General features: G+C 36.5%; 1 long non-coding RNA gene across 3 annotated transcripts in view; it reads right to left on the bottom strand.

Annotated features, from left to right (window-relative positions):
- The window catches only part of LOC129498878 (uncharacterized), a 59,089-nt gene that overhangs the window by 23,803 nt on the left and 10,716 nt on the right, over window positions 1-24,570 (bottom strand). For all 3 annotated transcript variants that reach the window (XR_008662225.1, XR_008662226.1, XR_008662227.1), the window contains 3 exons: window positions 24,297-24,396; window positions 20,321-20,485; window positions 20,026-20,109 (listed from right to left, as the gene is read on the bottom strand). This is a non-coding gene — a long non-coding RNA (uncharacterized LOC129498878). The remainder of the gene's footprint in view (window positions 1-20,025; window positions 20,110-20,320; window positions 20,486-24,296; window positions 24,397-24,570) is intronic.

Raw genomic sequence — 24,570 nt, 5'->3', positions numbered from 1 at the left:
TAAAAGGAACAGCCTAGGGAGCACAGTCAATGGTATTGGAATGGTGTTGTTTGGTGACAAGTGGTAGCTACACTTGTGGTGAGCACATCATAGCCTATGGAGTTGTTGGCTCATTATGTTGCATGCCTGAAACTAATGTAACATGGTGTGTCAACTACACTTCAGTTTTTAAAAAGTAGTATTTGTCTACTCATTCCAGACTTAACTGAAAACATAGGCCAAGAATAAGAACTCCTTTGACTAGGTGCTTTATAAAAGAAAATGCACTGTTTAAATTCTGATGGTATTGTATAAAGTCGTGGCAACAACTAGAAATGGAATGATAAAAGGCCCTGTAAATGGCACGTTTTGTTTCTCTTGACTGGTCAACTTTATAATCAGCTATCATAGTGTTAATAGTTGCTAATATTTAATTAGAACTTAGGAATCATTATAATAAACAATTACATGTATATTATCAAAAAGTTCTTTAAATAACTTTATAAAATCAATCTGAGAAACCAAAGTTTAGACAACTTTGTGTACGTTTCTGACTTTGTGATATGCCTGGAGCCAGCTGTGTGAGCAAGAGAAGAGACAGCAGTAGAGATAAGGTCAGAGAAGTGGCTGCTGCACTGAGAAGAGACTGAAGCAGAACATGCGTGAAGTGGAGAGATCACCCAGAAGCTCTTGCAATAATCCACGTGAAAGATGATGATAGCTGGGACAGGTGGGAAAAGTGGGCAGAAACTGGAAATATTTAAAAGATGTCTCCTGCAAGAATTACTTAGAACTTATATGAAGTGTGAGAGAAGAGCCAACGATAACACTATTTTTGCGCCCAAGTAATTGGAAGGATAAAATTGCTTTCACCAAAAGCTCAGAATTATCTTTCAGTGGTCTCTCCCTTGTTAGGTTCCAGTCACACTGACCTGCTTTCTTTTTACCCAACAGATGCAGCTCTATCTTACCTCAGGGCTTTTGAACTTACTGTTCAGTTGTCTGAAACGCTCCTCCTCTTCTGTTAGCTAGCTTTTGCTCGCCCTCAGGTGTTAGCATGAATATTAACTCCCAAGAGCTTGGTTCCCTGAAGGCCCAATCTAAAGTAGAACATTCTGATATCTGTTAACTCACCTACTTTGCCTTATAGTACGAGCATATGTCATTCCATTGTGTTTTGCTTGATTGAACCTCACAGATATTGTGTTTTTTACAAATTGATGGTTTGTTGGCAACCCTGTGTTCAGAAAGTCTATCGCCGCCATTTTTCCAAAAGAATTTGCCTGCTTCGTGTCTCTATGTCACATTTTGGTAATTCTCACAATATTTCAAAATGTCTTCTTCTTATTAAATTTGTTGTGGTGATCTGTGATCAGTGATCTCTGATGTTACTATTGGAATTGTTTGGGGGCACCACAAAACAGGCTGAGGTAAGATGGAGAACTTAATCAAGGAATGTTACATGTGTTCTGACTATTTACCCATCCCTCTCCCTCTGCTCAGACCTCCGTATTCCCTGAGCCATAACACTAGTGAAACTAGGTCAATTAAGAACCCTATAAGTTCCAAGATCTATAAAGAACTTGTTAAACTCAACAGCAAAGAAACAAACAATCCAATCATGAAATGGGCAAAAGACATGAAGAGAAATCTCACAGAGGAAGACATAGACATGGCCAACACGCACATGAGAAAATGCTCTGCATCACTTGCCATCAGGGAAATACAAATCAAAACCACAATGAGATACCACCTCACACCAGTGAGAATGGGGAAAATTAACAAGACAGGAACCACAAATGTTGGAGAGGATGCGGAGAAAAGGGAACCCTCTTACACTGTTGGTGGGAATGTGAACTGGTGCGGCCACTCTGGAAAACTGTGTGGAGGTTCCTCAAAGAGTTAAAAATAGACCTGCCCTACGACCCAGCAATTGCACTGCTGGGGATTTACCCCAAAGATACAGATGCAATGAAACGCCGGGACACCTGCACCCCAATGTTTCTAGCAGCAATGTCCACAATAGCCAAACTGTGGAAGGAGCCACGGTGTCCATCAACAGATGAATGGATAAAGAAGATGTGGTCTATGTATACAATGGGATATTCCTCAGCCATTAGAAACGACAAATACCCACCATTTGCTTCAACGTGGATGGTACTGGAGGGTATTATGCTGAGTGAAGTAAGTCAATCGGAGAAGGACAAACAGTGTATGTTCTCATTCATTTGGGGAATATAAATAATAGTGAAAGGGAATAGAAGGGAAGGGAGAAGAAATGGGTAGGAAATATCAGAAAGGAAGACAGAACATAAAGACTCCTAACTCTGAGAAATGAACTAGGGGTGGTGGAAGGGGAGGAGGGCGGGGGGTGGGGGTGAATGGGTGACGGGCACTGAGGGGGGCACTTGACAGGATGAGCACTGGGTGTTATTCTGTATGTTGGCAAATTGAACACCAATAAAAAATAAATTTATTATTAAAAAAAGAACCCTATAAGTATTCAAGTGAGAGAAAGAATCGCACTGTCTCCCACTTCAAATCAAAAGCTAGAAATAACTAAGCTTAGTGAGGAAGGCATGTCAAAAGCTGAGATAGGCTGAAGGCTAGGCCCTTGCACCAAACAGTTAGTCAAGCTGTGAACACAAAGGAAAAGTCCTTGAAGGAAATAAAAACTGCTATTTCAGTGAACACACAAATAATAAGAAAGTGAAACAGCCTTATTGCTGGGATGGAGAAAATTTGAGTGGTCTGGATAGAAGATCCAACCAGCCACAACATTCCCTTAGGCCAAAGCCTGATTCAGAGCAAGGCCCTAACTCTTTTCAATCTGTGAAGGCTGAGAGAGCTGAGGAAGCTGCAGAAGAAAAGGTGGAAGCTGACAGAGGTTGGTTCATGAAGCTGAAGGAAAGAAGCCATCTCCATAACCAAAAAATGCAAGGGGAAGCAGCAAGTGCTGATGTAGAAGCTGCAGCAACTTATAAGAAGATCTAACTCAGGTAATTCATGGAAGTGGCCACACTAAACAACAGATTTTCAATGTAGACAAAACGGCCTTATATTGGAAGACCATGCCATCTAGGACTTTCATCTAGGAAGTCAATGCCTGGCTTCAAAACTTCAAAGGACAGGCTGGCACTCTTGTTAGAGGCTAATGTAGCTGGTGACTTTAAGGTGAAGCTAATGCTCATTGACCATTTCGAAAATTCTAGGGTCTTTAAGAATTAGGCTAAATCTGCTCTGCCTCTGCTCTAGAAATGGAAAAACAAAGCCTGGTTGACAGGCTGACAGGTTGACATTTGTTTACAACATGGTTTCCTAAATATTTTAAGCTTACCTTTGAGAACTACTGTTCAAAATAAAGCTTTCTCTCAAAATATGACTGCTTATTGACAATGCACCTGGTCACCCAAGTGTTCTGTTGGAGGCGTACAATAAGATTAATGGAGTTTTCATGCCTGCTAACACAATATCCATCCTATAGCCCACAGACCAAGGAATAACTTTGATTTTCAAGTCTTATTAAGAAATACATTTTGTAGAGCTATGGCTGTCACAGATAGTGATTCCTGTGATGGATCTGTGTAAAGTAAAATTGAAAACCTTCTGGAACAGATTCCCCATTCCAGATGCCATTAAGAACATTCACGATTCATGGGAAGAGGTCAAAATATCAACACGAACAGGAGTTTGGAAGAAGTTGATTCCAACCTTCATGGGAGACTTGAGAGGTTCAGGACCTCAGTGGAGGAAGTAATTGCAGCTATGGTGACGGCAGCAGGAGAACTACAATTAGCAGTGAAGCCTGAAGATGTGCCTGAATTGCCACACTTTCATGGAAAGTTTTAATGGAGGAAGAGTTACTTCTTATGGATGAACACAGAATGTAGTTTCTTGAGATGGATTTACTCTTGGTAAAGATGCTGTGAAGATTGGTAAAATGACAATAAAGTATTAAGAATATTAAGTACATGTAGTTGCAAAAGCAGTGGCGGGGTTTGACAGGATTGACTCCGATTTTGAATGCGGTTCTATCGTGGGTAAAATGCTACCAAAGAGCATCATGTGCTCCAGAGAAATCATTCATGAAAGGCAGAGTTAATGGCTGTGGCAAACTTCATTATTATTTTAAAAAAATTGCCACAGCCACCCCAACCTTTAGCAACCACTTAATCAGTCAGCAGCCATCAACATCAAGGCAAGACTTTCTACCTGCAAAAAGATTATGACTCCCTAAAAATTCAGATGAGGGCTAGCACTTTTAAGCAATAAAGCATTTTTAAATGAAGGCATGTACATTGTTTCTTTAACCGTAATGCTATTGTTCACTTAATGGACTACAGTATACTCTAAACATCACTTTTACATACACCCTGGGAAGCCACAAAAATTTATTTGACTTGTTTTATTACAAGATTCGCTATACAACAGTGATCTGGAACTGAACTGCAGTATCTCCAAGATATGCCTATATGTACAGACATGTGCACATACACACAACATACATACAGGAACATATTGACTATATGAACATATAGTACATAAATCTGTTATATTTATATGTATATGATTATTTTATAAGCACATTTGTTTATCATATGTTTATTTATTTACTTTTTGTGTCCCCATTAAATTTCATGACTATACGATAGGGTTTACTTCTGTACTCTCAAAAATTAGCACAGCCTTTGACCATAGAAAATGTAGATGAATTAATGAATGTGATTTGGTATTATCTTGTCCTTCCTTCAATAACATCCTTCTACTTTATTCTCTACTAAAGAGTCTTTAGTGAAGTTGAATCTGGTCAACCAGACCTTAGTGCCACCATCCCTTTTAAGATGACTCAGCAGAACTCTGCTTTGATTCTGTGTACTCATAGTCTACCATTTTACTACAGGAGATCTTTTTTTTTTTTCTTCAATATATAAATTTAGAAAAATACCTATGCCAGTTATTAGCTGATTCTATCACCTAAATTTTATTTTATTTTTAAAGATTTATTTATTTATTTATTCATGAAAGTCACAGAGAGAGGGGCAGAGACATAGGCAGAGGGAGAAGCAGGCTTCTCACAGGGAACCCGATGTGGGACTCAGTCCCTGGACCTAGGATCACACCCTAAGCTGAAGGCAGATGCTCAACTACTGAGCCACCAAGGCATCCCTATCACCTAAATTTTAAATCAACCTTTTGTGATGTGACTAAAAGCTTGAACACATTTTCTTCACTCTAGCAGATTGGGCTGCTATTGGTGAAACACTGGAATGCATAAGTATATCCACAATGCAAATACCTTAAAATAGTCCAAAGAACGACTAAATCTTTATTGGTAAAATTGTCTGACTCACCACTAGAGTCACAGTAACTTCTCTCTAAGGTCATCCTGCTGATTAATGCAAGATTAACAGAATCAGGAGGTTCTGTTTAGTTGATTCTCCGATTCTGCCTCTGAATAAGGAGAAGATTACATTCAATTTCTTTTTATTAGTAACTGTTTTATTCTTAATTCTTTGAAAATTGTGGATCATTTCAGATAATGGCAATATTCAATGCACAAGAGCATTATTTTCTTTACTTCCTACCCTTTTTCCTACACTAGCCAACTATTGGGAAATTACTGAATTAGTGTTAACAATTATGAGGTCCTTTGTGAGCCCCAAATAGGTTATGTAGGAAAAATAAGGGAAGAGTAGACATTCTCTTAGTCTAACTTTTAGACCCATGTTATTATATTTAGATACTAGTATAAAGGATGATTTATTTCAGCAAAAAAGCAGAAAGTATTAAGTGTTGAATAAATTAAATAGGTCATGGGAACAAAAAGAGGAATGAATTATAATGTAAGTATATGGGAAATTTTTTTAACTGTAGTAATTTTGTTTCAAACTTCCATAATATGTTCATCTTTTCTTGTATTCAGATAGAACATGTGTGATAAGTAATACAGGAAATTACTGGTACAAATGAGGTAAGCTCCTGCCTAAGAACCAGCACTAGAAAATTCTCTCATTTTTCTACTAATGAAAGAAAATAATTCCTGCTCCTTTTTTTTTCTGGAAACATAATATATTAAAATGTTTTTTTTCTTTATTGTCCTAGCTCTTATTGAATATATTTTTAAATTATATCAAACTGCATTTCCATCCCTGCAGGTAAAAGTTAATAAAATTTGTTTGTAATTTATATTATAGAAGTATCTCAGATTCACGTTCTTGAACAGTTGTTAAGATTACACTCTGTATTGAAGGATTGGTTAAATGCAAAAATAGTCTGTAGTTCAGAATTAAAAATCTTTTTTATTATATGTTTGTTCACAGCTCTCTTTTAGTAAGAGAAAAAAATTATTTAGCCAAAAGTTCCAGCTGTTGAGGTTTAATAATCAAAACACAAATGCTAACAGAAGATATACTTTGATTCACAATTTTCAATTAATATAGGAAGATATTATTATTTATGTGCTATCAATTATTTACATAGAATGGAAGTTAGAATATAAGATCACTAATATATAAAATGTTAGTCTAATTTGGGTTTGATAAACATAATTATAGAGCTAAATTAATAATACTTGAGAATATATATTTAACTTAGGACTTTACTGAATCCATCTTTGTACTTCCATATCCTTTGTCTCTGACCCGAGTTTAGAGATGTGAATCTTATCCATATTTTCTGACTTTGGTGTGGCAACCTGATTCCAGAGACATAGAAACATGGTTAGGTGAGGTATCGGAAGATTCACTACTTCAGCTTCTTCTCTCCTCCCATCACACCTAACCTTGCACATCAACCCTAACGCTCGATCATAAAATCCCTATTAGATCCTTAATAAAACTGAAATCCCATTCAGACTCTGAAAATGTTCAAGAAGGAGGAACTGACTTCCTATTAGATGCATGACCCAGAATCCTCTGTTGGAAACATATTTTGAAACAACGCACTGTGTTTCTGCAGCTCTAGTGGGCTCACTCGGGTGTCTGGGCTCCACTTCTCACTCCCTCTGTCCTACATTACAATGCTCCTCACTGGGAAATCTCAGGCTGAATCCTGATTGGGATAGCTCTGAGATGCTCAGGAAAGTCTGTAGGTGCTGCGGGAACATGCTTACATTTTCCTCTCCTGCTTCTTCACTGCCTGGCATGGAGCAGATGGTGAATAAGTATATTAAATAATTCTTACAATGTATCAGAGAGAAGAATAAACTTCAAAAATCTGAATGCAGTCATATCCACATGAGAAAGTGCTTTTTAAATTTCTGTGTTGTTGAGATGAGTGTTTATGACAACTATAAATAGCCTCATTCTGTGATAACGGCTTGTAGAAACCACAGGTCTTGGCTCTCCCATGGTTTGCATCATGGAAACGGAATAGTTGTTTTCATAACCTCTCTGCTCAGGTCACTCATGGGAAGAACAAATACAGGAAAACACAATTTTTTACTCAGAATCTACCACTGTCAAGGCTCTATGCTACAAACATGGAAACAAAGATAACACTGACTCTACCTTCAAAGAGCTTATATTTCCGTAGGATTGATAAAAGATGCTCACAGAGAGCTGCGACACAGACAAGATTTCAAGAGGCAATGTGCCATGTAAAAGGTACAAAGAAAATGATTTCTGACACTCTCGTGTGACAATAGCTATATCCCTGTGGAAATGTAGAGCTATGATTATAGAGACATATGTGATGGGCATCCATTTGCAAGAAGTTTTGTTTTGTCTTGTTTTTAATTCAAAAAATGCTTGAAAAAAATGCTTGAAATTTGGTGACAAAAAAGTAATTGTTTTTTTCTTTTGTATCACTCTTCTCTATACATCCAAAAAGAAATACTATGTCACTGATATATTCATGTACATATAAAACTCAAGCTCCTAAGTAATGACTCAGCTTTGACAATTATGGCTTTTTAACATATGGATCATTACTGATTTCATCTTAGTTGATATGACACTTTCCTCTACACTCTGTCATCGTGGTTTTATTCAGAATAAATAACTCAAATATCTGACGATGTCATTTGGGGATATCTGTCAGTTCTGAACTAGAACTGATCATTAATTTTTCAGCATCAAAATGTTCAGAAGTTATACTGATGGAGTACAATATGATCTGTGAAATAATTGAACTTTTTTTTACAAATTATATATTCATATCACACAGAATATACTGTCTGCATGGACAATATTTTGGACATCTCTTTTTCTTATAAATATAATTTACATCGCAAAATTTATTAACTACAATTTTGTGTTGAAGCAACACATGAGATTTCCCTGTCATTGAATCGCAAATAATTTTTGATCCTCCTTTAATGAAACAAGATAAAATGAATTTTCCTCTTGGCTAGTTTCTGAAAGTCTTGCAGTTCAGTTACTACATATAGGATGTTTGTTTTACAAATAAATACTTTTATGAATATTGCCAATGATACAGTCTGTGATTTTTTTTTTACCAAGATTCAAAATATCACAGTATTGAAATTAGCAGTAGTAGACATTGACAAAAATGACATCAAGCGTTCTCAGCCAAACTAGGGGTTATATCAGAATGATCTAGGGAGGTCATTTTAATTAATTAGACTCCCCCACACCAAAAGTGTTCTTTTTTTATACATACCATATTCCATCCCCCTGCTTCAGCCAGCCACTCTTATTAACAATACAGTTTGTTACTTAGGTGTGTGGAGGGAAAGGCAAATATTTGAGAACCATTAAAATACATTAAAAAGCAGTCTATATTGAGTAAAAACAAGTCAGTTCTTCTAATGGCATCATACTTAGGTAATTTTCAGAGATAAGGAAAGTAGACACAAATCGTTTCTACCCCCTTCCAAAAACTGATGTAATAGATAAAATGGTTGCTGTTATTCATTCTTTGTCTTTGCAGGTACATTGGCTACTATGAGAGCATATGCACTGAAATTGTGTTTTAAGAATTACTGTGAACTTGGCCAATTTCAACTGTTAGCTTTGAACATATACATGGAAGAGTTTGTTTGAGGCCAAAGACCCCCACCCCCACCCCCTCCTGTTTTCACTAACACTGGTGCAAATGGTTCATGGCTCATATATGGAGAAAGATTGCCATGAGAGTTGAGATCAAGGTCTTTGGAGACATACTGGTTAGTTTTGTTTACTGGGTCTGCCACTTTTCAGTTAAGCCACCTCAGGCATTACTTATTTAATACAGCTACCCTCAGCTTATTTAACCACAAAATTGGAATAATAATAGTGCCTATTTCTAAGTGAGGATGCAATGAGGTGATTCATGCAAAAGTATTTAACTCAAAGTCTGGCACTAGGAGGGTGTCATTAAGTTCTGCAGTCATCATCATCATCACCTAACAGGTGTAGAATAACACTTTATATTAAACATACTCGGAAGCAGCTTCTCTTAATGCTTACTATTTATTTTGATAGTATATTATTTAAACTTTGTTTGTTTGAGTTGTTTGAGTTTTGTTTTGTTTCTTGGTTGATCATTTTCTTAACATATAAAATCTTTAGAGCTATTTTATGAAAGCAATTTACATTTTTGTAAATATTGCAGATTGCTAAGCCATTTCAGGGGAGCAAAAAATAAATATCAAAATATATCTAGCTGGAAAAATTCAGCTGAAATGTCTAGAAAGAGTAATTTGTTAATCTGCAAGAGTGAATTTATATCTCTTTCCTTTTGATGAAAGCACACATTATGCTAAGTGAAATAACTCAGACAGAGTAAGACAAATACTGTATGATATCACTTATATGTGGAATCTAAAAAGACAAATTCACAGAAACAGAGAACAGAATAGTTGCCAGGCACTGGAAGTTGCAAGAAATGAGGGAATGTTAGTCAGAGGGTACGTACTTCCAATTATAAGATGAGTAAGTTCTAGGGATCTCAGGTATAGTATGCTGATTATAGTTAACAATATTATATCATATACAAGAAAGTTGCTAAGAGAATACATCTTAAATATTCTGATCACACACACACGCCAAATGTTAGTTATGTGAGATGATAAAAGGTGTTAACTAATTCTGTGGTAGTCATTTTACAATATATACTTGTATCAAATCATCACCTTCTATGCCTTTTACTTATACAACATAGTATGTCATTTATATCTCAAAAAAGCTGGGAGAGGAAGCAAATATCCCAAGACTAGTAGAAGCTCTTCTATGGAGAGGACACTTCCACACAGCTAGCTCTTTTCTCACTTGTGCCACGTGTGGGAAACAACTGATAAGATGGAGAGACACCCTGTTACTTAGCCAAACTGCATCTGTCCTGCAGTTGGGTCTACCAACAAGGCTAAAGATCCCAGGGGGGATTTCTCCCTTTAAACCATAAATAGAGTCTATTTGTGCTTAAGATTAATGTTTCAACAGGAGACAGTCATTGGGAAACACCAAAGTATCACATTGTTTCTGGAGGCTTATTATTTCATTAAGTGTTCTACTTTTTTCATCCATTTTTTCCATTCAGAGCATTCATTTGAACAACAATAGTCTCATAATTGACACTATACAAGCAGAGCTAGGAAATATAATCCTCCTCCGCTGCATGTGATTTGTGAGGAGGGATGCTTTTTGAACTACACTTAACACTGGATATTCTCAGGTTATATAAATAAGAAATACACTTTCATGTATACCGTAGCCCCTTAAAAAATCAGAGAATATAAAAAATGTATAATGTAAAAGTTACCTCAAAATTCCTGAGGTGATGGAAATGTTATGCATCTCATTTGGGGTGTCGGCTTTATGGGTGTATGCATTGGTAAAAAAACTCACAGGTTACACAAATAAGTATTTGCATAAATTCCCATGTATAAATCTTCATCAATTAAAAATAGAAGGATCTGTGTTGATGTCTTTTGTTTGCCTTTTAAGATAGAGTTCTACACTGATTATTTTTTTCGTGTCATGAATTACATGCCTACTTCTTCTAGCTCGATTAAAAGAGATGAAGCATTGAAGTCTAGATTCTGTGGCAATATTGTCACCCAGTAGCAGCATATTACCATTGCAAAAATGAGATTTACAAGGAAAATTGCAGCACATAGCTACAAATAATGGAAAATCATGGCTTCTCAAGAATATCCTCTTTTAGTTACCATGGTTCCAAATATTTTGTATCTTGAGACCAATGTAAGATTTTAATCTAAGGAGGGTATCTTGGATTCAAAGAAATATAGTAAACATCTCTGACCAACCCCCAACATTGCTAACATTGAGAAAAAGACCAAAAAAGGTCAAAATGTCAGCTTTTCAAGACTACTTTGGAGCTGAAAGGACCAATCTCATTTCGGGTTGGGAAAGGGTAAAGTCTGTAGAGGGAAACATCCTCATTCTGTGTCTGTCTTACACTGGTTTGAAGATGGAGATGGGAGAGATGATAAAATTCCCAGGGCCCCTATCTTTTGATAGGTCAAAACAAAGAATTCATAATACTAACTTTCACCCAGCAACCAGACAACTGGCTCTACTTGTGTGAATAAAAGTGGGAGAAGAAGAAGACAGAAACGTTCAGGTAACAATGAAATCAGGAGTGCCTAAGAGGGTCCCTCAAAAGAGATAAAATACATAAGCAGAAAATATGTGAGATCAGGATATGAATTATAGGCAGGGCTGACTTCAGTCTTACGTACCCTGGATCACTCTCATTGGATTTCAGTGATGTACAGATTCATCAAAAGAGTTCTTTGCAGACTTAGGCAGACTTTTAAAATGTTATTACAATGCCAAATATCAGCATGAGAAATAAATAAAATCATAAAGCAATTTGTCCAGTAATGATTGGTTAAAAAGGTCTCTTGTCAATCGCTGTATATTATTTTTCAAACCATTTTAAAGGACACCTGTGGCTATCTGCTGCTGGAATTAAGGGCCAATACAAGGTCAGAAGACTTCTGTATATCTGATAGGATTATTGTTACTTGGAGGTCAAAAGGGGTAGAGACAGAAATCAGTGACAGGGGAGTTCACTGAAGTCTGCTTTGGGTATAACATGACTAATGGAATCTTCGGGCTTCTTGTTGCATGTTGAAACTTTCCAACAGCTTCTCATTTCACTCAGGGTAAAAGCCCAAATCCTGCTAGTGGCCCACAAGATCCTGTGTGATAAGGCCTCCTATCACCTTTTTATCCTAATCTAACACTACTTACCCTGTTGTTCATTCCACTACACACGTGCCTCCTTGCTATTCCTCAGACACAGCAGCTGGGACCTCACTTCAGAGTGTATCTGTTTAGCTCATACCTTCAACACACACACAAGAGTTTTTTTAAATGTCACCTTCTCAGTGAAGCCTAATAATTAGCTCAATACTCCTGGACCCTTTGACCTCTTACTTGTTTGTTTCCCATGGAGTGCATCACCAACACCATATAACATACATGTTTATTATGTGAGAGTTTGAGTCCCCTGACTGGAGTAGAAACTCCAGTAGAGAAGATATTTTTGTCTCTGTTAGTCACTGCTATATCTGATGAATGAATGTGTAGTCACATGCAGGATGACAAAAGCAAAAGGCATTCAGGATTCCCTGGTGCAACAGGATACATATCTTCTGCCTGCCATGCTGCTTTACCCCTGCTGCATGCAGCTGGCCCCTCGAGCAGTGGAATCATCCATAAGCACAACCCAGTGGTTAGGTATTTTCCCAGGATGACACTACAAAGGACCTAGTGCTTAGCTACGTCTCTGAACCTGTCTGGTCCGGCATCGCCTGCACCTCAGCTTCTGCTCCCTTCATGTTGACAGTTGGTTTGGGCTTCAGTTGGACTTCTTGCCCTCTCATCCAGATCTTTATATTATTTCCATGCTCACCTGCACCCAGTGGCATCTCTCATTCTGCACAAAGGGGTAAAAATAGAAAGCAGCCTCCTTAATTGTTGCATTCTTCAAATATTCAGCCCTCGGGGTAGTAATTTGCCACCTACAATTTTGTACTTATAGCCATGTCTGTAATTTTTAAAATCCCAGATATAACATGCAGAACATAAGGAAAAGAGGCTTCTTTTTCCTTTTAATCATATTATTTTCTCTGTTCTTCAATTTTCCTCTGCTCTCTATTGAGCTATTTTATTTTCTGCTTGCCTTGAGGTCTCTCATCCCAGACAGTATCCTAGGGGCCTATTTTCCATAGCTTGCCTCTCTGTATGTTGAATCTCAGAAGCAGGTGTGGAGTACAGGCATCTGAAACACATCATCCACCAACAAGGTGCCGGAGTGAATACTGAGTGGGGCCAGGGATGAAGCTGGGGTGGGGATTAGAGCCAGGGTGAAACAGGCTTATGATGCTAAAATGTGGACTAGAAGTCACAGGGCTGAGGAAAAGATCCAGATATAAACTTTTCACCATACTCAGGTTTTCATTCCGGGAACAAGAAAGATTTATTTTTTAAATCTTGGCGTCTTCATTTGCTGGTCGTGTAAGACTTGAGAGAATATTCAGCTCTTTAGATCTTTTCATCTGGGGCTGATAAAACCTATCTTGATGGAATCCAACTGACCTACTCTAAGGGCCCTGTGCTCCTGCACTGTGATCCCAGGTAAGTACAGTTCATGCTTTTGTGGAAATCTCTCCTTCTGAAAGTGGATAGGACCAGTGACTTGCTTCTCATCAATAAAAACTGTAAAGGTAGTTGATGGATGTCACTCCTGTGGTTATGTTACATTAAATAAAACTCCATTTTGCTAGCACACTTGTTCTAGGCTCTTCCTCTTGGCTTGACAAAGTTAAACAACATGTTGGGAAAGCCAACATGACTAGGAACTGTGGCAAACTTAGGAATCACAGAAACCTCTAGCAAAATGACCTCCAACCTTTAGCCAGCTAGAATGAGAAGGACCCTCAATGCTACAGCTGCAAAGAAATGAATTCTGCCAAAAACCTGAGTGTGTCTGAAAACACAATTTTCCCCAATCAAGCCTCCAGATGAGACTGCACCTCAAGCTTATCTTTTTTGCAGCCTTATGAGACTGTGATACTTATTATATCATTGCAAGCAAATAGTTTGTAACTTATAAGCAAATAAGACAGCTAAGATGGACCCAGACTTCTGACCCACAGAAACTTTAAGATGATAAATACATATTGTTATAAGCCCCTAAATTTATGGTAATTTGATACACAGCAGGTAGCTAGTACACTGAATTTGCAATCCCTGGTCATTTACCCATGGTAAAACACAAAAGGCTGCCATCATGCCAAAGTCTTCTGTGATTTTTACCAAAGTTAGCCATTTTCCCTACTTTCCAAGCCACATTTTACCATACTAGGATTGGCCAACTGCTAGTTCCTAAACTAAAAGATGTAACTTTGGTAATCCTTCTTGAAAACAGAACAATGCCTATTAGATTTTCTTCACAGAGCTAACACTAAGTAGCACCCTAAGTATCTCATAGATTTTGGGGAGGAGGAATACATTCAAGAACATAAGTGAATGTGTGTACTACAATATGCAATTCTTTCCACATATAAGATATTGGTATTTTATTCTCATAATTTTAAAAGTAAGAGGCAACTAAATTTCAAATATAGCCTTCATAATCGATACAAATTTACATTTGTCTCTACCAACTTGTGTTGCTATTTCTATGTTAGACATATTCTTAAAAAGTCTTTGGTAATGAATCCACTTATATAATTAAACACTTGCTAGTGAGAGATATTTAAATCAGAATCTTTTTTTATGGGGAGAAACAAAAATAGCATGGGGCCCCCAAATTTAGTGATGTATAAAAATTTGCTAGTGGAAAAATGAGTGTTTAAAAAGTGCTGAGGGTATAGAAAAGTAAATTTGTAATTTTATTATAATTAGTCTCGGTAGAAATTCAAAATCAAGTCTTCCTAATAGCAGTCACATAGTATATCTGATTTTTTAGTGTTTTAAAAATATCAGCTGTTCCGTAGTGCCAATGATAGCAGATGACAGGTGCCACTCAGAAAGGGATGAATGAGACACGATACACTTCATCAAATATTTTACACCTAGAATAATAAACATTATATATTTCAAACACATTTTGCTCAACCCTTAATAAAATTGTTGAAATCAAACACCACATGTTTCAACTATTACTGAGAGAAACATGAGGGAAACTTTAATATTGTACCTCAAAATATAACATTGGATAAACATTACTTTTTTAATAAAGAAGGAAGGGAGACAGCACAAATGTAGCTGGCATAGTGAAATCTACACTTAACTCTCATCAGAAGGTTGAATTGTCTGTTTCAGTTAATAAATTCCCCAAGACCAGTCCTAAATGATGGAGAAGTTTCCCTTCATAGTTCCAGACATTGTTGCCTTAGTACTTTGATAATATAAATACTTTTCATAGGGAACTAAGTGTGTTAAACTATTTGTTGAGAGAATATGGATCCATTTAAACTTGTAAATGATGTCACAGGAGATTGGCAGGATCACTATCTGGGAACATGGAGAAACGGGGCCCACAGAAAATAGAAGAGCAGGAGATGGTGAAATGTTGTTTTGGAGGATAAGCTTCAGTTGAAAAGCAGAGAAGGGATAGCAGAAGTAGGCACAGAAATAGAAAAGGAGGGTCTGTTAAGGGCTGACATGTACCTTTAATTAAACAATGTTCTCACCGAGTCTATTTGAGAAGGTTTCTTTCAACCTCTGTGATTTATGGTGCAAATGTTTTAGGAATATTCTACTTAATATTAACTAATGTCTCCTTTCTTTCACAACAGATCTAGAGTAAACATCACATACAGATTTTATAACCACTGTAAAAATTTCTAGACAAAAGCATTACCTAGTATTTATATAATGTCCAAAAACCGGTTATTTAACTTAAGTAGCCATCTTAGTCCAGTTGATAGGGAAGTCATGTAATTAGGACTTTTTTAAAAAACATACTTTGCAATGGCAGGTTCATATGGAATTCCCAAAAGGGAGGGTGTTTTGCCACAAATACTTGTGGGAGAAAAATATGTGAAAACCCAAACCATTACCAAATCATTGTTAATAAAGCATTGAAGATGCAGCACATTCATTATCATGATGGTTAATTTTTATGTGTTAAGTTGCTTCGGTGATGATGCCTAGATGTTTGGTCAAACATTATTCTGGAGGTTTCAGCAAGGTGTGGTTCTTTGATGAGACTAATATTTAACTCATTAAATTTTGAGTACAGCAGATTACTTTATGATATGGTCCAATCAGATGAAGGACTTAAAGGAACAAAGACTGACCATTCCTGAGCAAGAAAGAATTCGCTCTGTACATTGCCTTTGGATTGAGGCTGCAGTTCCTCCCTGGGTCTCGGCATGCTGGCCTACCCTGCAGACCCTAGACTTGCACCTCCACAATTACGTGAGCTGATTTCTTAAAATCCTTTTTATTTATTTATTTATTAATGAGACACACACACACACACACACACACACACAGAGGCAGAGATACAGGCAGAGGGAGAAGCAGGATCCACGCAGGGAGCCTGACATGGGACTTGATCCCGGGTCTCCAGGATCACACCCTGGGCTGAAGGTGGCACTAAACTGCTGAGCCATCTGGGCCGCCCTGATTTCTTAAAATCTTAAAATAAATTTTCCGATTCTCCGTTTCTCTCTGATCTCACCTAGATTAATACAACTGTCTCTGTCCCAATGAATACTTAATCACCCTGAATAATAAGTTCCCCATCCATAAAAGAAAAAAAAACAGACCACATGACTTCAAAATTCTGTATAACCAGACTTTCTATGAGCTACAATTTGAGGTCATATTCTAAAAGAATTGTGACAGATGAGATTTTGGATGAGTTGCATTCTATTTTCACAATATGCTTAGAAGCAAAAGTTATAATTATATACAAACTAAATAATCATGTGGATATACCCTGTTCCTAAGGAAATCAGTCATGCCCATAGGATACCAGCACAAATGCAAGAGAGAGAGAGCTACATAGAGATTTTTCCCAAAATATTAGCACTTTGTTACTTTTTAAACTGTTTTTTTTTCATGAACTGACCAAACCAACTAACACTTGGTTATCATGTTAGTTAAGAGTTATTGCTTTGATTGAAATGATGTTTATTTTCAGTGGTCACTACATCTTTGCAGTGTTATTTGGCCTTTAAAAACTAATGATCTATGCAGACTTCGCATGCATATATCATCAAGAACATTTACATAAAGACACAAAATAATCTATTATCTTGATAATCCATCCACGTTGGCAACTATGTTTTTTAAACAGATGGCACTATGATAAATTTTCCAATATGTAGAAATCATGGCATGAATCTGGAAGCTTTGCACAGATGCTTATAATGAGATGTTCATGATCGCATACCCCTTGCACATTCAGAGAATGACAGAGCCTTCTGTTGTGAAAGACATTTATATGGTGAGGTTTCTTTTAGTAATGTTTAGTGATGCTGCTTTGCTTTAAGGGTGTTGTGTTCCCTAGGAAGTAAGTATGTTTAGTGGTCTCAATCTTTCAGGAAAATAATTTAAAGAGAAATTTTTGATGGAAAAGATCAATTTAGACATTATTTTTAATAAAAGGGGTTGAAAATACTCTGGCTTAAAGGAGTTTACAAAGCCAGCTTTCCAGATCTCAATACAATTTTAATTTTCAACCATAGTGCTCTCCAGGCTGTCAAGAGAAAAAACTTCAATTTGTTATATGGAGAAAATATTGTTTCAAGTGAAGAATAAAGTGTTGCTATCAAGTTATATGAATTATGATGTTATGTTAATTCTCCTTGAAATACAGGTCATAGAATAGCAGGTTAGCTGCACTACTCCGTAAAAAAATCTTTTATTGCAAAGGCACAGAGCCACTCAACTTGAGTTGTAAAGGACTTTAAGATAATATTAATAGGGAGCTAGTGACTTGGAATCTTGAGTGATGATTCCCAAGGAAGACAGATAAATCACTTGACATAATATGAATACAAATAACTGGCAGAAACAGGGATCATAACAATCTATTTATTGGTTCTCTACTACTGAAATATTTAAGTCGCTAATATTCTAGTAGCCGAGTCTCAACTCCAAACACAAATTCTGACTTTCTCTGATTTATATATGGAGAAAAACACATGGGTCCTAGCATATTCTAGGCCCTAATTTATCTATATTTACTCTCCGTCTCTGTGTCTTTCTTTCTTTGTGTGTGTCTGTCCTTTACATACCACATGTACATACAAACATGTTTTCTAAGAATTCCACGGATCAGATACAGGACCATAAGGAACTTGCACAAATATTACTAATTATTTTAACTTCATTTTAAACTTGATACTTCTAAATTATACATGAGAAATTCTCATATGTCCACATCTTTATCATATTGGCAGTCATTATTGAGCTTTACATCTAGAAACCAATTGTGATGGAAACAGGCTAAATTAAGTGCCACCTGTCTTTCAGTTGTGTATGTCTTGACTAAATCATGACCACTTTTTACCTAGGCACACTTGAGATTTTCTTGAACAGGTTATACATTTGATTGATGTGCAATAACTCTATGTCTCTATTACAAAAAAATTTAAATAGTATCAGGGACTTTCATTGAGAAAGTATTAAAACTGGAACCTACAAATTCACAATATTTTGATATCTCTTATGTGGAAGATAAATTGCCATTTTTTGATTAAGAATATAATAGTCCCTTACTGAGTCAGTAGAAAAATGTAGAAGCTATTTTTTAATTCTTTAAGCTCATTGTATTTTCTCAACTTTCCTCTCTGCACTCTTTACTTTTATTTATTCTTCTTATGTCCAGATATTGTGTTTAGTGGCTATAAAAAAATAAGAAAACTATCATGAAATACCCAGGCCAACATTTTCAAAATAAGGTCTGGGGATTCCTGGGATTCTAGGAGACTTTTTCAGGGGTCTTATAATATCAAAACTATTTCTTAACACTGAGGCTTCATTTATTTTTTTTCATACCCTTTGTCTCTTAAGTGTACTATGGAGTTTTCCAGAAGATAGATGGCACATGATGTCACAACAGATTGAATGTTGAAGCAGATGTGAGAATCCTACTGCCTTCTATTAACACAGACATTAAAAATATTTTCAAAAATGTCAGTGCTACTCTTTTGACTGAATTGTTTCGCAGTCCACAAAGTCAAGTTATTTTGTTTAAGAATATATTTAAATGAACATATGATGGATTTATTACTATTTTAAATTAATACATATTATAAGCATTTCTCTATTTTACATTTTAACACTGTGACTATTAATAGATATAACTCACCTTAAAAAGCTATTTAAAATCTTCAATTATCTTTAAATATATAAAGGAATGCAGAATTCCAAAACTGTAAGAACCTCTACCATAAATGAATCTCAAATGCCTGAGATTATTGCCATTTTCCACACATGTAAACAACTAAAGTGGCCCTAGTATCTATCTCTTCTGGTAATTTACTTAATTTTCTGGTAATTTACTTAATTTTTAACAAATTAAGATTTTTTTAATATGAAAATCACTATGCTAAGCACTAGGTCTAGAATGATCAGTAAGATCCTATGTCTATCACAGAAGGAAACTATGTTGTGGATTATCATGTTCTTACAACTAAGAGGTGTCCTCTTGTGAAATTGTAGCATGCATCTGATATAAAGCATTGTTTAGACTAATGCTTTTTGTATTTTTACATTCATTATTATGCAATGAATCATGCCTTCCTATACCTAAGGCAATGTTGTCTTAGTTACAGAAAATCCAGACCACACCTGGGCTAAACACACCGCCTTGAGAGACTTTATTATGGCAGGAATAGAGAAAAAGAAAGAGAAAGAAAGAAAAGAAAGAAAGAAAGAAAGAAAGAAAGAAAGAAAGAAAGAAAGAAAGAAAGAAAGAAAGAAAGAAAGAAAGAAAGAAAGAAAGAAAGAAAGAAAGAAAGAAAGAAAAGAAAGAAAGAAAGAGAAAGATCTCCTCACAATATAGACTTTTGAGAGTTTATTTTAAGGTCCACGTTTTTGATTTATAAAGGCTTGGCTTTGTTAAGAGAAAAAAATATTCTTGAAAAACAAAAATGAAGGCACTTACCTTAATAGAATGTTAGCTTATGTCACAACAAGAATTGAAGAGATGATGGAAGACACGACTTGGCCCCAGGAAGATGTAACTTATCTGTCATGGAATGAGGTTTAGGAGACACTGCTATCAGAGATGAGACTTAATGGAGGCCATGTACGGAGAAACAAATACAGCATCGTAAGCCTGGCCAGCATGGGTCACACCACCATCATAGAACTACATGGGATTCACATCAATGTTTGAAGCACATCAGTTCCCATAGCATGTGCTTCAAATGTGTTGGGCTGAGGAGTCGTGTAGTTACCTTTCTTATCATTGCCTGTTAAGGGCCTTCATCAATAATTTCCTGCAGTTTGCTCATGAATCATCTCAGGGAAGTGATCCTCAACTATGTTGCACAATTGTTCAGAGTTCCATCCAAAATGACCAACATGGTGTTCCAGTATTTACTTCCAGACTTCGTGTAAGCCTTTTGAATAACATAAAAGAATTTATGAAGTTAGAATGATATGAAGGGAAAGACCTTAGGTACTTCTGGACTATAGAGGTGTAAACATCCCAGACCTGTTACTTGTGGGGATTTATGTTGGCACCACAGAGGCATTACTAGTTCCTGAGGGGAATAAAAAACATAGCCTAGTTATTTGAACCCAAAAGTCAGGTACAGAATACAAATTTCCACAGCTCAATCCCTCAATGTTTTGGCCGAGAGAATATTTAAAGAGGTTGGATTTTGTAGGCAATGATTGGTCTCTATAACCGGAATACAAAGAAATGTGCTACTGGTAAGGTGGACGCTAAGTCACTCTGGAGATGTCTTGGGAAGTCAGAGAAGAATGAAGACACCTTCATTCCTCTTGAATAAGATGCAATTGCGACTCATAACTGAAAAATGATGCATAAGTACTCAGAAAGATTTGCTTGTGCTGGTGGCATAGATACTAGTAAAGGAAATAAATGTTCTCGAGCCTACTGAAGACCTACTGAATCAGAAACTTTGAAACCAAGTCCCAGGAATTTGCTTTCACTAAGCTCTGCAGGTGATTCTGATGCAAGTTGAAAATCACTGAAAATCACCATTCTTAGGGTAAGACTAATGGCCTCTAGTGTTCAGAGAGAGAAATGACAAGTGATAGAAAAACAAGTTGGGCAATACTTCACTTTCAACTGCTAGTACAAAATGGCATAAGATTAAGTGTCTTTTCCAAGGAAACAGTGTTTTACTGGGGTAGGATGAAACTGAGGTTACATTTTGGCAGAAAAAGCAATAGAATCTTATTCCCAATAACCCCTGGCTTCCACATGCATTGATTATGCATTGTATCAGAGGAAGTTTACATTTAGCCTGAATATTTATAGGTTAATTTTGAGTTTCAATTTAGACATTTTTTAATCTACCAGAAGATAACAGACTTTACTGTTAACTTTTTCCTACATCTTAAGAAATCCTTTCCAAATATCAATATAAAATTTAGAGGTCTGAGCATAGTTTTTTTGCCAAAACCAAAGTGTAGAGAAAACAGAGTATATAAATGATATCAGGACAGCTTTACTGTGACTTTGAAAGGAAATAAATGTGTGCAGAAGTAACAGGAGTATAAACATATAGAAGAGAAGGCTTGTTAAGATACGGAGTAGGTCTCTGATAAGGGACCAAAGCCCCCAGTTGGGGGTGAGGAAAAGATAAAATAGACACAAGATAAGGCTGAAAGCAAAGACCTGGAACCTGGGACATGTTATAACCACAGAAAATAGAAGTAGCAGCTTGACATTCGTAGGCAGAAGGAGAGCTAGAGATGGTGCCACAGGGATGCATCTCGGAGCTTTCTTGAACCATGAAGAGTTACAGAGCTCTTCAGTCATTCTCTGAGCATGCAAACATGAGGTAATTCTGAGAATTTGTGAGCTGCCAGGTGCTTCAAGTTGGAATAGGGGAGCAGAGGAATCTGGTAACCACGTGAAGTGAGGCAATGGACAGCTACCCAGTCATCATCAGTTGAGTATCAGCCTGATGGTCAAAAGCCAGGCCAAACCAGATGCACCTGAGCAGTCATCCGTTTTGGGTGACCATCAGGGCAGAGGTCAGGGAGGACAAGAAGGAAAGTACAGACAATGCCTTCTGTGGAGATTAGAAAGCTTCACTTTGAACCACATTATCAAAACAGGAAGTCATAATGAGAAGGGACTTTCTGGAGGAAATACCCCTGATAGGTTCTTAAACTTTTTACTGACTGAATATCTAAAGGAAAGCCAGTATTTCAAAGCAGAAGAGATTAGATTACATTTAATAAGCAAAGAAGGGGCTACTCCTCTGTCAACACCATCAGCAGGAATATATGCTCCAAGAGACCAGAGGTCAGGTACAGTTAATAAAGTCATATCTTCAGAGGTAAAATATGTAACTAAACACAGGAGTCAGGATTCATGGTTTGTCTTTTCCAACAAGCTTCTTAGATCTTCCAAGTAAAGCCTTCCCTTGCAGCCAGTGAGATATTTTGGTAACATCTCAGATAAATAGATCAATTCCATGTCCAAAGTGGTATTATAGTTGCAGTAATTAAGTAAATGCACATTCTTTAACTGAAAAAAAAAATTATAGGCAACCCATGCATCTTAAATAATAGCAACTAATTGTGTTTTTTGAAGTAGAATTTTCACTGTCATGTTAACATCTCTTAAAATAAATTTAAAAAGCTATAGCAACTGAAAAGTTTCCCAGGAACATTTTTGAAAAATCAATATGGCTTATTTACCAAAGCTAAGGTGAGAAATCTGACATGTGTGTTTTTCAAATATTGGCATCCATTCTAAGGCCATCAGATATAGCTTATAGCCAAAGTTTGAGGGCAAACAATTCAAGACATGCTATATAAAGTGATGCCAAAAATGATAATAAATGCCTCTATAAAAACAAGACTTATTCCTAAAAGACATTCTTTGTGGACAGATAACTCATGCTGACAGCTTGTGAATTCCAGAATTCTTCAAGCAATACTTCTATTGGCTCTTCTCTCTTGCCCAAGTTTACAATGTTAACTGATTATCACACAAAGGTGACTAGGAATGCATTTTAAAAGGAGTTTGGATAATTTGGGATTTTCAGTGGTGACTAGGAGCTTTACTAGGTTATATTATCCTTCTAAAAATATAGACAAGAGGATTAGGCACTAAAAAAAAAAAGTTTCAGCAAAACATGCATTGCATGGTTATGTAATTAAAATTGTAGCTTTAGCCTACAAACAAATATTTCCAAACAGCACACATTGAAAACATGCAGCCATAAATCTACTTAATGGCTTCTTCATTCAGGCCTGCAAACATAGCATTGTCTTTGTCAATTTGTCTGTAGTCCATTCTGGTAGGTGACATTGTTCTTGAGTACTAATCAATTGATGTCTCCGTGCCATCTGGCATTTTGCTGCTAAGCACAGCTGCAACACTGTAAGGTGAAGTGTGAGTGGCAAGAAGCAGGGTTTGTGTCCAGATTACACAGTCAATAAATCCTTGGTATGCCAGGCTTATCCCACCAAGTGAAGAAATGCCTTGGCAATACATTGCAGAAAATATGGCGAAAAGTAATCATTCCAATGAGATTTTGAAGATCTTGCTTTGTTTATTGAGTGACCTCTAAGAAAGGATACTGTTCTTTACTTGGGATTGAATATATAAATCTTATTAATGTTTATATCACTCCATAAAAAGATGTTACTGGAAAACCTGAGTTCATACCTGCTTCTTTACCACTTAGTTATGTTTAATATTTCTGATCCATTTTTACCTATCAGTAGGGGCCTATATAACTTCTTTTAAACTTCAGAGAGTAGAAGACAGTATGCAGAGAAAAACGGGCATATACCAGGAGTGTCCCAGACAAATGTAATAAAAGTCTGTAATTCGAGGAAATGGAGTCCCATTAAATATTGTAACATTCAAGTAAAGGCTTCAGTTCTTATCAAAATGTCTTCAAAATACTACTAATGGTTTGCTTTCAGAAAATCATAAATAATCAGGTGTTGTTTCAGCTTGGACTGATGAAATTTTACACACACCTGCCTCGAAGCAATGATAAGTAAGGTGTTGATTTCAGTGATAATTACTCATACTCAATAGTCATGTTGTACCTATAACATTCCAGGAAGCTTCTCTTTGCAATGTGTTTCATGATACCACAGTCACCATTCCTGCCACCCTAGGAATATGCACGGCTAGTTCAAAAGCATCCTGAATTTGATATTCCAAATCTCCTATTGGATTCTTTAGACAAAAGACACATGACTGACCTTCAAATAAACTGCTTCATTGAGTGTATCCAGGCGCAATACAGGGTGTTCAGAAATCATCATCGGGAAGGAACTGACAAATTCCTGTAGTAGGTACCACCTGCAACAGTTGAAGGTTTCAAAGATATCCCCAGCGAAGGGAAACATTTCTTGCTTAAAAAAATTTTTTAAAAAAAGTGTAGTTTCTCTTTCTAGCAATGAAACTCTGAGATAGGCACCTTGTACATTTAAATGGTTTTGAGCAAATTGTTCTATACATTTCATACATTCATCT

Source organism: Nyctereutes procyonoides, unplaced genomic scaffold (genome assembly GCF_905146905.1).
Source record: "Nyctereutes procyonoides isolate TBG_1078 unplaced genomic scaffold, NYPRO_anot_genome, whole genome shotgun sequence".
Classification (NCBI taxonomy): Eukaryota; Metazoa; Chordata; class Mammalia; order Carnivora; family Canidae; genus Nyctereutes; species Nyctereutes procyonoides.
This window is presented reverse-complemented; position numbering and strand designations above follow the sequence as displayed.